This window comes from Odocoileus virginianus, chromosome 28 (genome assembly GCF_023699985.2).
Source record: "Odocoileus virginianus isolate 20LAN1187 ecotype Illinois chromosome 28, Ovbor_1.2, whole genome shotgun sequence".
Classification (NCBI taxonomy): domain Eukaryota; kingdom Metazoa; phylum Chordata; class Mammalia; order Artiodactyla; family Cervidae; genus Odocoileus; species Odocoileus virginianus.
The window spans coordinates 34962071-34974751 of NC_069701.1; the positions used below are offsets into that span (position 1 = coordinate 34962071).

General features: G+C 59.2%; 1 protein-coding gene across 3 annotated transcripts in view; it reads right to left on the minus strand.

The window, feature by feature from the left end:
- Nucleotides 1-10090, minus strand: part of AHNAK (AHNAK nucleoprotein) — a 94628-nt gene extending 84538 nt beyond the window's left edge. The window contains exons 1-2 of one of the 3 annotated variants that reach the window (XM_020916909.2): nucleotides 9937-10087; nucleotides 33-136 (exon numbers count right to left, since the gene is read on the minus strand). The gene's annotated coding sequence lies outside the window, so the exon portion shown is untranslated. Of the gene's footprint in view, nucleotides 1-32; nucleotides 137-9936 lie in introns of all 3 variants that reach the window. The other 2 variants (XM_070457485.1, XM_020916904.2) reach the window with 2 other exon arrangements.
- Nucleotides 10091-12681: the final 2591 nt, after the last annotated feature.

Below are 12681 nucleotides of genomic sequence, written 5' to 3' on the forward strand. Positions count from 1 at the left end.
CACCCGGTCACCTCCCCCTCCCTCCTACTGACCTTCGCAGGACTTGGGTCAGGAGCAGATGCCTTGCCAGGAGCCCGCCCCTCCTTCCTCTTCTCTCCTCAGAATATCTCTCTCTTGGGAATCTCGGTCACACCGTCTAGGGGAAAGGTCATGATCAGGTTCTCACTCAACAGCTGGCTCGCTCACAGCCCCGCCCCAGCTGCTACGCAAGAGAGATGGCTGAATGTCCTGTCTGCCGGGGCCAAACCAAAACCCCAACACCGCTACTGTCATCAACTCCATTCACATGTGACTCTCCAAGGCTGGAATCATGGGAAGGGGCTTTGGAAGAGGTCAGACTTAGATTCCAATCCTGGCTTGGCATCTTGCCTGCTATGTGACCCAGACCAAGTCACTTAACTTCTCTGAACCTCCATTTCCTCATCTGTGCAAATGGAAACGATAAAGGATCCCCATGAGGACTGAAGGAGGAGGAAGAAGGAGAAAGAACATGAGTGGAAAGCTCTGGCCCATGGGCACCTCCCAACATCCACATCCTCACTGGGTCCCTTGGAACATGTTCAGGAGGGAGATGTTACTGCCCCACAGCGCAGATGGAGAAACTGAGATTCAGAGAGGCCAGCCGGCTGGGGTCCACCATAAGAGAGCAACATGCTTGGGCTCTGAGCCTGTTAACTCTTCCCTCGACACATCACATCAGGCATGCAGCTCTAACAGGTGCGTGACCCCCTTCCTCAGAGCCTCCAGCCCTGGGGGTCATGGGCAACCTGCAAGCCGGGCTGGTGGTGGCCCAAGGTGAGCGATGCTGGGTCACCCTGTCTAACCCCGGCCTTGGGTCCAGGGGGACATTCACCAGCTGGAGCTCCAGGGACCCTGCTACAGGCAGAGGCTGAGCAATGGAAGCCCCAGGCCCCTCAGCACTGGCGCAAGCCCGAGATGCTGCGGTCCAGTCATGCCATCTCAGGCACGTGGTTAGTCAGGGCCCATCAGGCTGCCCAGGCTGGGCCTGGAGCCAGGTGCCCATAGGTGAGAAGCAAAGACACCCTCCAGCTACAGCTGTTGGCTGCGGGGGCACCCAGGGAGACACCAGGCGGGCCTCCAGCCTCCAGCCACCCGCACAAAATGGGGGCGGCAGCCACCCAGGAACACATCTGTGAAACCGTGAGGGGGTGCTCTAAATCGTGGAGAGCTTCACCCAGAGCCAAAATCCGCTGACATCCAGAAATCATCAGCCAACCAGTCAATTAATACACGCATACCGATTGCCTCTGCATCATTGTACAGGGCGCTGCAGAAAAAACCAGAAAGGGACGGAAGCTCTCAGCCCAGCTCTGAATTACACGCTCTGCTAGGCTGTTACCTAATGTCACCGGTGTATCCTCCAAACATGCTCCACGGGCCACACATGGAGAGTCAAAAGACCTAGTTGCTGGAACTTCCCTGAGGGCCCAGTGGTTAAGACTCCGAGCTCCCAATGCAAGGGGCCAAGTTCCAGCCCCGGTCAAGGAACTAACCCACGTGCCACATGGCACAGCCAAAAAAAAAAAAAAAGATTTAGTTCCTATCCCAGATATAAATAATGAGCAAGGTGCTCAGGGTGTGACTAATCTGGCCTCAGAATGTTCCAGAAGGTTTGGGAGCCTTCTGGAGGAGGGATGAAATCTAAATGGGATCTTGAAGGTACTGAGTTTGCCTTTGAGGGTAAGATTTATGGAAATTCATGAGCATGTAGGGCTTCCAACGTCAGGCAGATCATAATACTGATGAAGACAGTCACAGACACCCTGTTCCCCAACCACCTGCACTCGCTTACGTGGTATTTATGTCAGCGCAGGTGCCAGCCAGAAGGCCAGCAGGAAGCCTGCTGGCACAGGTGTCAGCTGGGGCAATCACCTCCTCCCTTCCTACTGGAAGTCGGGCTGACCCTTCCCACAGAGAAACAGCAAAAGCTGGGACTTCAGTGGTGCCCTCCCTCAGCCTCCAGCACTGAGTAGCCAGCCCCGCAGACAAGAGGGGAGCCAGAGCAGGAGGGAAAGGGAAAGGCTTCCACCCAAGGGCTCTGCAGCTCCCCGAAGCCACCGAATGCGCTGGCGTCCTCTCTTCCTCCTTGAGCAGGGCCCCTTTTTTCAGCCTCACATCCTGGTGCTGAGCCAGCAGCGGGCAAGGGGGGCAGAGAGCCAGAGCTCACCCTCGCCCACATCTCGGCCCCACCCTCCTCCTTCCCCAGTGAGTCACTGCGGCCGCAACAGCTCCAGACACGCCAAGGGTCACACCTAAAACCCGCTTCATGGGCCAGACCTCTCGGTGCCGGAGGGGCTGGGGCTCCAGGAAGAGGCAATGGGCTTCCCTGCCAGCTGCTCGGCCCAGAGCCCCCGGCCCGGAACCCCCGGAAGCCCAGGTGGGAGGGATCTGCCACACGCCTCCACCCCAGGGGCTAATGAGGAGGACATCATGAGTGAAGAAGGGACCACAGCCCGTGAGAACGGGAGGCGCTGGACCCGAGGCTGCAGGTTGACCCTGGCGGAGCACCCGCTGGCTTCCCAGCCAGGTGGGGCTGCCAACCACCCTGCCTGCCCTAGCTCAGTCCTCACCTCCTGGCACAGCCAGGCAAGACTCCCCTCCCCTCCCTTTCCATCTGACCTGGCGGAACATAGGGGTGCTGACAGGGGATTCAAGGCCACAGTTGTAAGGACCTATTTTCTACACTCGGGTCCCAGCCCGTGGTCTTCCCCCACCCCTGGGGCCTGTACCAAACCCAGGGGGTCGTTCCTTCTTCTCCCACATGTCAGGTGAAGCCAGCTTCCCTGGGGGCTAGGAGCTCCACCCTGCTGCCGCCCAAAGCAGAGTCTTTGGAGCCTTGGGGAATTCTACACATTCCTCAAGCGTCCCTCGAAGCCCTCGGAGCTGGAAGAACCCTTTATAAAGGCCACATGTGGCTCCTCTATCCGTAGGATTCTCCAGGCAAGAATACCACAGTGGGTTGCCATTCCCCCCTCCAGGGGCTCTTCCCCACCCAAGTATCGAACCCGGGTCCTCCTGCACTGCAGGCAGGTTCTTTACCATCTGAGCCAACAGGGAAGTCCTAACTTAAATTCAATCAAATTAAACATTTAGCCCATTGGTTGTAGGAACCACATTTCAAGAGCTCAACAACCACACATGGCTACCATATTAAAAGCACAAATACAGAACATTGCCACCACTGCAGAAAGTTCTGTGGGACGGCACTGCCTGCTATTGACAGATGGGGAGAATGAGGTCCGGAGCCCTGAGAATGGGGGAGCGCTGGGGCCCTAGAACGCCCAGGTCTGCCAGCTCCCCGCCTGTACCTGACACCAGCTCACAGTAACCTTCATGATGGTAAGGACTGGAGTAGAGACCCTCTAAGGCAGAGGGCAGCCTGGAGGGCAAAAAAGGGGTGACGTGGCAAGGACACTCCAGCTTCAAGGCAGGGAGGACACGCATCTGAGGCTGCAAGGACATGTAACTCAGGCCAGAAGCAGCTAGAGAAGAACGAAGCTGCCCTAATGATTCAAAACCACAAAGCGGATGTGCAGCAGGGTTCTGCCATGCCATCTCTGCAGATCTCTGCCCTGGGTGGGCAATACCCAGGCGGACCCAGGAGAAGAGCAGGAAGCAGATCTTTTGCCCAGGGAGGATGGTCCCTGCCAGTTGTGACCCCCCTGAGAAGGGCATGTTCTCCCTCTGGTCCCAGGAAACTGCTTCTGCCCAAGAGCCAGTGTGAACACAGCCAGGGAGGGGGCGCAGTCTAACTGCTGCAGCAGCCAGAGACAATCTCGCAGCCAGGGTCAGTGTCAAGATGACAGGAACTGATACACACACACACATCCCCCGCCCCGAGAGTCAGGTCTGTACGCCCCAGTGCCTCCACGCGCCACACCTGAAGTCAAGATACACAGCAGAGGGACCCGAATTTGTGCAGATGCCCGGCACAGGCAGGACATCGGAGGTGGCACACCATGATGGAAAGAAGCACCCAGCCCGCAGTGGGGAGGATGCAGACAGCAACGAAACTTCCACCCAGCACATGGGCAAACTGACCCGCCATACACACAGGCCCCGGAGAAGCACTACCCCAAGATGAGAACAACCAGATGACTCACAACCAGAGCTGAGACTGCCACCGGCCAGAAAGCCAAGAACACACGTATAACCAAGGGCCAGGGGCTGGGATATTCAGAAAAAAGAGAGACACACCCAGAGAGGCCACCTACTCTCATGAACACTCCCCGGGCAGTAAAGAGGAAGAGAAAGAGCCACATTAAAAGAAACAACCCCTCCCAGGTGAAGAGAAAGATTTTTGCCGAGCTCCCATAGCGCCCCAGGACTGTGCTCGTTCCATGCATGGGGTCCCTGTTCTTTCCCAAATAATTCCATGTGATTAAGAATTAATATCTTTATTTTAGAGTGCAGAAACAGGCCCCAAAGTTAAATGACTTGCCCAGGTATGAAACAGAAGTGAAATGCAAGCCCAGGGATCTCTGACTCTGAGGCCAACAGTCTTAACGAGGGAAAGGGATGAAGACACGAATAAACACAGAAACAGGATGAGAAACCACAAAGATGCACAAGGGAGATACACAGGCGAGAGAGATCTACACAGAGGGGGGCCCAGTGAGAGCCGGAGAGACCCACCCACAGGGAGGCGGACAGGCCTCCAGGCTCGTCCAAAGAGAGACCCACAGAGTGAGACCAGGATGCTTCAGGGGACGTTAAAACACAGGAAAGAGAGGGCTTGAGGTTCGGGTAGGGGCGGGAGACCCCCATGAAGCAGTGATGCCCATCAAGCGTCACAAGCACAGGAGGAAAGGTGAGTGGCCAACAGCCTCTGTCCCACACACCAGCCGTGTCCCAACCCAGCAAGGAGACAGCAAACCCAGAATGGGCAGAGCCCCAGGTATCCCAAAGCCCAGGATCTGAGGGCCCTTGTGGTTCTAGGCTCATCAGCACTGTGTCCCTGGGACTCAGAAATCCTGAGCTGCCCAGAACCCAGCTCACCTGAAGACTCTCTGGACCCCAGCAGGTGAAGACCAAGAGACAGGCCCACCTGGAGACACACCATGGCAGGTTAAGGCAAACACTTCCACTCACGAAATGGGAACAGCCATGACGGGCAGACGCCAGGTCAGAGGAACAAGGAGAAAGAGAGGGGTGGCCTCTCTTCCGGGTGCTAAAATCTCCAAATGGACCTCCATGTATGCAGCTGCCAGACCTCGGTCTGGAAAAACAACCTGTCCCATTCTAAACAGAGTAGAACTGCGCAGTTATCTCCTGCGTCTACGTTAGCACCGAGGACTCTTAGGTCAGCTGATTCTGGGCAGTGCACCCCCAGGGGCACTTTCAACTTGCATAGGGTGTGTGTGTTGGGGAGGTCGAATTATCAGGGAGAATCTGACCAACATGTTGCAAGACATGGGCAACAGGGGCACTGGAGAGATGATCAAAGACTCACAAGGCCAACAGACCCACCCAATGCATGCAGAGACACTCCTGAGTCCCCACCCTTCCCAGCCCAGAGCAGGCCCACAGTCCCTGCCTCTACCAGCTCACAACAGACACCAGTCTGGGCAGCCCCAGGCCCTGTCCATCATGGAGGGAGCCTGTCTCTGTTACCTGGTGTCCAGAGTCTGTGTGCACCTGCCCAGCTCCTCCCTCGCTGCCTGGGCCGCTGGCCTCGCCCACACCTCCCACCAGGAAGAAGCTTTTCCAGCCTCATCGCCCAGCCCTCTCCTCCCCTCTAGTCCCTCTCCCTGGCCCCTCACTGCCATGCTGGAGTTTCCCCGCACCTCGGCTTCCAGGGCAGCTCCCCATCCCCACCTCTGGGAGCCAGCTGCTTCCAGGGCTCAGCCCAGCGGTCTTTCTCCACCTCTGTCCCCTGGCCCCTCGCACTCCCCTAGCCCCAGCGCTCCAAGTTCAAGCTTCCAGCCAGAAGAGAAATTCTGTTTTCCTTCTCTGACCCAGAGGGACTTCCCTGTGGGACTGAGGGGGTCTTGGGGGGGGCGGGGTGTCTGGGGCAGCTTTACATTCCCCATGCGGGCAGTCCCCACACCTGGCCACCTCTCCTGAGAAGAGTGGGCCTTGACCCAGGACGGCTAGGATGAAGACACCAGCTCAGGGATGTGGGGTGGGGGGAAAGCGCCCTGCTGAGTTGAGGAGGGGTGAGCTCGCTCCCTCACCCAGTCTCACCCTGGGGGATAGATTACAGTTTGGGAGCTACCACGGCCCAGCTCTCCGCCCAGCGGCCAGAACCCGCTAGTGCAGGGGCTCGCGGCCAGGCCGTTCGGCCCAGCTGCCAAAGAGCCACCCCCAGCCCGGCCAGGCGCTTCCCCTTCCCCTAGAACCTCCGCTCCGGCCCCCGGGGGACAGGGCAGGATGCCCCTCCCTGAAGCCTCCATCAGCCACGGCCTCACGCCCAGGCCTGTGCTCACCCTCCCTCAGGCCTCTGGACACAAACTCCAGGGCCTAGAACCGTCCAAGACGGAGAAACTCACTGGAGTCCTTCCCTACAGCCCCCGCAGCCCCCATGAGACCTCCACCACCACCACGGCAGAGTCCCACGGCTACCCCCTGCCCCCTATGCCCCAGACACAAGCACAGATGACGCATTCAGGACCGGCCCGCCAGCCAGAGATGCCCTCTCACAGGTAACAACACTTATTTCTCAGCTGTGACACGAGCAGAGTCTCTAGGCCACCATGAAACAGTGACCCCAGAGCCGGGATCTCCCCTACAACAGCCCAGCTGGCTGTCTGGAGACTGAAGGGAGGAAGGGGGGTCCATCCACACACACACACATTCCTGCTGAGCCCGCTGTGGCCCACCCAGGAGAACCCCTTCCCCCCGCTGTGCCTCTTAGGCTCACTCAAGCCTGGAGGAAACCAGTCAGCTCAGGAAGGTCGGGAGACCAGCGGGATGGTCAGAGCCCGGGGAAATGCCAGCTCCCTGGGAGCCTGGATGAAGCCCGTGGGGGTGGGGGGGCAATGGGAGAGCAGAAAGCCCTAGTGACCACCATTTGAAACGTCCCATTCCCACCCCTCTCCAGGGGCGACCCCCCTGCCTCGTGTGCACTTGCCCCCGGTTAGCCCAGCTCCAGGGGCAGAGAGAAGCTGGGGTTTCCGGGGTGTGGCGGGATGGTGAGAGCAGGGGAGAGTTACCAGCAGGAGCCGAACTAGCTCTCCCAGTCTGCTTCTGCCTGTCCCCAGGCGGTTCCCAAGTGCTGAGGAAGGTGATGACCACGCCCCAGAGACCCACACACTCCTCCACCCCCACAGCTTTGCCCCAACCTCTCAAACCAGCTCCTCAGGCTCGGGTGGTGTGCTCGGCCAGGGCCAGCCAGCCCATTCCAACTGAGCCTAGGAATCCAGGTCGGTGGTGTCTGGGGAACCCCCAGCCAAGGCCTTCCTGGGACGAAGGTGACCCCAGGACCCCCCAGCCCATTCCCTGCCCTTGACCGATGATGGCCGTCTCCCTTCACAGGTCTCCCAGGAGTCACTCTTTTGGGTCCCACTTTGAGCCCTGGACCTGCCGTCACACATCCCCCTCAGCTGGAGTCTGGCTGGTTCAAGTTCTCAGCTCTTCACAAAGTTGCCCCGACAAGGACCCTTGAATCACTGCTGCGGGCCCCCCACCATGGGCAGTAAGCCCCACCATGGCTTCTTAAGTGTCCTGGTTCTCTGAGCAATGTCCCTGCGTATAACCTTTAAGGACAAGACTTTGGGGAGGGCCTCAGACACTCCAATCCCCATTGCCAATACTCCAGACCCTTCGTCCTCTGCTAGCCCACCTCTCATGCCCCCATGCCCCTCCCCGTCCTCTCCCCCCCAACCTCACCCCTCAGCCCCGGGCTCCCTTCTCTCCCCACTCTGCATACACGCCCCAATCAAGAGCTAGCCCAACCCATCATCTTTGGGGGCCAAGGAAAAGGAAGCTTCCCCACTGAGCTTCAGAAAGGAAGTGAGTGCCACACCCTGCCCCAGGGATTTCCCTCCTGGGGGCAGAAGAGAGGGAGCACCAAAGGAGAAACTACTCCCCGAATTTACACCCAGCCCTGGTGAGGGGGCCCTAAAATGCCTTCCAGTGCATCTTCAACCTCTCTCTCCTTTCCCCTGACTCCCTTGCCTTCTTCTATCACCCCAGCCCTCCAAAGCATCACTGGGCCGCCCAAAATCAACCCAGTCTCTCTCATGTTCTAGGCTGTGCACCACAGGGCACATGATCCCTGCAGTCAGAGGCTGGATCCTAGTCGAGGAAACTGTTTCAAAACCCGGAGGTAACTATCTGGGTCCCTTTTCCTCCAAAGGTCCAGGACCTGCTCTAAGGATCTCACTGGCACGGGGACGATCGATCCCACCGTGCCTTTTCAGAGATCCACTGTGCAGAACAGGGCACCCAGCAGCAGGCTCACTGGGGGCACCACACCACCTCCCGGGTGGGCAGCCACGCCCTGCGAAAGGCACACACGAGGCTCACAATTCTCTGGGGCCACAACGTGCAAAGGCGCCAGTGCCCTCCCCACGTGGTCCAGGGGTCCAGTTAGATGCCTCATCTGCCCATTCGGCTCCCCTCCCACCCACAGGGCAGAGTCAGCCTTGCTCAGACCCACGTGCCCCTCGTGGCCAGAGACGCCAAAGGGCTGCGCCCCCGCATCCCGGGGCCCTGGCACTGCAGGGGGCACCGAGCCTGCCAGCGAAGGGCCAGCCCTCGCGCACTGCACACCCTCTCCCGGCATGGGAAAGCCTTATATAACACAGTTCTCCGAACACACCCTAAGCCCGGAGTCTTTCCAACTCCCCGGCAGGACCTCGCCCCTCCGCTGTCGCCTCAAGAGCGCGCCTCGGGAGCGGAGGGGTCCGGGGAGGGCAGCTGAGCCCTCCTCCCCCTACGGCCGCCGGACTCGGGCCCCCGCCTCCCACACAAGCCCCGTCGCCCCCCTCCCCTTTGCCCCTCGACACTCCTCCCCGAGCTCTGGTTTGAATTAGTCACCGGCTCCAACCACCACATTCCTCAGGCTGCTGGCGCCGAGCCAGGCGCTGGGGCGGGGGCCATCCCGCCCGGACGGGTTTGGGAGTGGAGTTGGGGAGAGAGCGCCGCCTCCGAAGGGGAAGGGGCGGTCCCGAGGGCCGCGCCGCTGCACAGCTCCACTCCCCGCCCACCCCCAGTGCAAGAATCTCCCCAATTATGTCCCCCACCCCCACTCCCACCCGTCCCGCCGCGGGGCGCGCTGCACACTTCCCGGCTCCGCCGCCCTAGAGGAAGAAGGGATTTTTTCTGGAGCTGGGAACCCAGAGGGGCAAGGCTAGGGCGGGGCAGCCGAAGGGAGGCTGAGGGGCCACCGGGAGCCAGAAAGGGAGAGGCTGGTGCTGCAGAACTGGGTGGGGCCCGGAGGACTCGGGACGCGAAGTCCGGGGCGGAGGTGTGGGGCGCGGGGAGGGACGGCGGATGGGGTGCGCGGCGCGGGGGCGCAGGGGCGCCGGGAGGGGCCGAGGGGCCGCGCCGCGATCTCGGAAACTTCTCCAGTAAACACGGAATAGCAGCGCGCCGAGCCACCGCCCCATGGAGACAGAGGGGGTGGTACGGGGCCACCGGGCCAAGAACCGGCGCCCGGCCGTGCAGCAGGGACAACGATCAGCCCTCGAGAGACAGACGGACTGGAGCAAACCGCGCCTCGAAGAGATTTTCCAACTTTGCCCAACTTGCGCCCCTTCCAACGCCCCAACTCCGGAGGCGGAGCTCCGCTCCCAGGGCACTACGCTTGGCCTCCCGGTGGCTGCCCGGGGCTGCCCACCTTGCTCCAAGTTGAGCCTTCACAGTGACACCCACCCAAAGCGCCTCGCCCAAGTCCTGCCACCCACCTCCCCTCCCGCGTTCCCAGCGACGCGTCCCCTGATCGCGCCAAGGTGCGCCGGGAGCTCCTACCTGCGCGCTCAGCCCCAGGCCACAGCCATAGCCGGCTTGGGGCCCGAGGTTGCGGTGCTGAGGCTGCTGCAGGCGGCGAGCCCCGGTCGGGGCGGGTCCGGCAGGGCGGGCGGTGCAGTCCCCGCGGCGGAGCTGCTCCGAGTGGCCGGGCCCCTGCGCGCGGAGGCGGCTCTTGTAACTCCGGCTCCAGCGGGCGGGTCTGCCCCGAGCTGTGGGGAGAGGGCGGGGCCGGGCGGGGCCGAAGCTGGGCTGGGACGGGCGAGCCGGGCCGACCCTGCAGGGACCCGAGAGCGGGCTGCTGGGAGGGCACGGGGGGCGCGGGGACCCGGCGGTGCGGCACGTCCGAGGTGCTGCCTTCCCCTAACCCCCTTCTACTGCCCACCCCGGCCCCGCCGGGCCTGGATCTGCCCCCTGACTTAGGCGTGTGGCTTCTTCTGCAAGAAACTCTTGGAAGCTGGACCTGCGAATCAGCCCATTTTGCAGGAAGGACCAAGGGATTCGGACTGCGGCTGGGGGGTATTGAGTGATTCAGCCGCGACCTCCAGCCTGACGCGGACCTTTGAGTTTTCTCTCAACGCTGCCCACTACCCTTCTAATCTTAGGTCCCAGGTTCTTCACTTGGTTCTTCACGCAGCCGCGCCCACTTCTCGCCCTCCCTCTTTCTGGGCGCCCCTCAGCCCCTCCCCGTCCCCAGAACCGGCCTGGAGACGCTGGCCCCACCTGCTGGAGTCAGGGTCCACGCACCCCACGCGCCACCGTGCTGCTCCGGCCGCTGCAGCGACACGGGAGTCAGGCCTGCACCCCTTGGAGGAGCAGAGTCCGCGCGGCCTACCTCCCTGTCCCCCACTTTCCTCTTCCTATTTCTGCTCGGACCCCCTCCTCCACCGCCCCACTCCCCTGGACGCTGGGTTTCCAATTTTACAGCCATTTCCCACAGCCACTTCTAACTACACGGAGATTTTATTAAACGTTTAATGATGGGGTGCGGGGGGCCTTCTGACTTCACCCTCATTCTCTTTCTCCCCCATGAATCCTCTTATCCTCTCTCCTGGATGGCCACCCACTGCCCTTGTGGAGTCAGTTTCCTTCTCCCCTGGAATGTTTGGGAAGTGAGACCCCAGGCCGGAGACCTGAGAAGACCTGGCCCGCTGTACCATCCTGAGTGGGCTGGGGCTGAGACCAGCGGCCCTGTCCTCTGAAATGGCAAACATGTTTACAGGCTAAAAATACCCAACAGCCAACTCCTGCCAGCCCTGGGGGCTGTGTCCCAGGTCCAGTTACCGGCAGAGGGTACAGGCATGGGGGAGGGAAGACCCAGCCAAAGAGCTACAGACAGGCAGGCAGGCAGATAATGGACACAGAAAGGTGGAGACACGTGTGCAGACATTCAGACCCGCACAGACATGCAGAGACACATAGTTAAAGCACAGACTTGGGCACTGGCAATCTCTCATATTTTCTCTCTCTCTCTCTCTCTCTCTCTCTCACACACACACACACACACACTCACACACATAGTGACTCAAACCCAGAGCAGAGGCAGTTCCACAACCTGTATCACAAGCACACAATCAGAAACCCAGACTTTTAGAATCACCTCCACTTCCATTGTGGTCTGCTCCTCTTTCCCAGCACCTACCTTATTTAAAGAAAAAAATAAAATTCAACTTTGGGATGCTTTAAAAAATAAAAACCAAGAGCTAATTATTTCTGATATCAATGGTTCTTTTAAATTTTATTTCATATTAAATAACATGAATTCAATTTTTTAAATATAGACCAAGAATACAGACGAAGCGGCCTGTGACCCTACAAGTCAGATTACTCCTTGTTGCTGTTTCAGAGATAAAATCAACACCTCTATAGGGTGAAGGATGTCAGTACAGAAAAGTAGAACAATAAAAAGTAGATGATTCCCTCCACCCGCAAGCTAGTCCATCTCCCCCAAAATAACCACAGTTAACAGTTTACCAGAGGAGTTTTAACTTTACAAAATGAATATTTGGTTCCTTGAAAGTGCAAGGGTTTCCAATGCATGTTAAAATGGGAGCTGATTGACAGCTAGGTTTTTCAGAAAGATAGCTATGATATGATAGGGGGTCTGCACAAAGGGCCATGGAAATTTGGAGGGAGGGCTGGAACAGGAAAGGATGAGTGTGGAAGGGTGTGGATATTGCGCCTTCAACTCAGCTGGGACTCCCTCAGCCCCCAGGAGTGAAAGAGCAGAGGCTGGTGTCCTGGGCTCAGAGCCAGCTTATCAGCTCCATTGTTTGTTCTGGCCACCCTCTTGGTCAACAGAGAAGAAGGCAGGAGCGGCCGGTCTGGGGAGCAGCTGCAGAGCAGGGATTACTGTTCAGGTACTTGGTTCAGGGGCAGGAGTGTCAGGATACCTGGTGGGAGGTGGTCCTGGGGAGTAGCTCCTGCCCCCTTCTAGGCTAGGAGGGTACAGAATGGGTACACTAGACTCTGCTCCCTAAAAAGGTCCTACTTGCCGTACCAAAGCTGGCAGGGAAAGGGAATATTTTCAACAGACTTCAATGGTGCAACTGGAGACACAACACTTACAGAAATTTCTGCCACCCCTTCTCCTTCTGCCTACTGCAGTAGCCCCCACCTTTTTCACCCCTCTTCCCCAAGAGCTACCTTCATGGTGATCTTGTCTGACACTGCTGTAGGCACCTTGTATGTCAGCCCATTTAATCCTCACATGCAGGAAGAAAATGGTCTGGGAGAGGGGCAGTGATT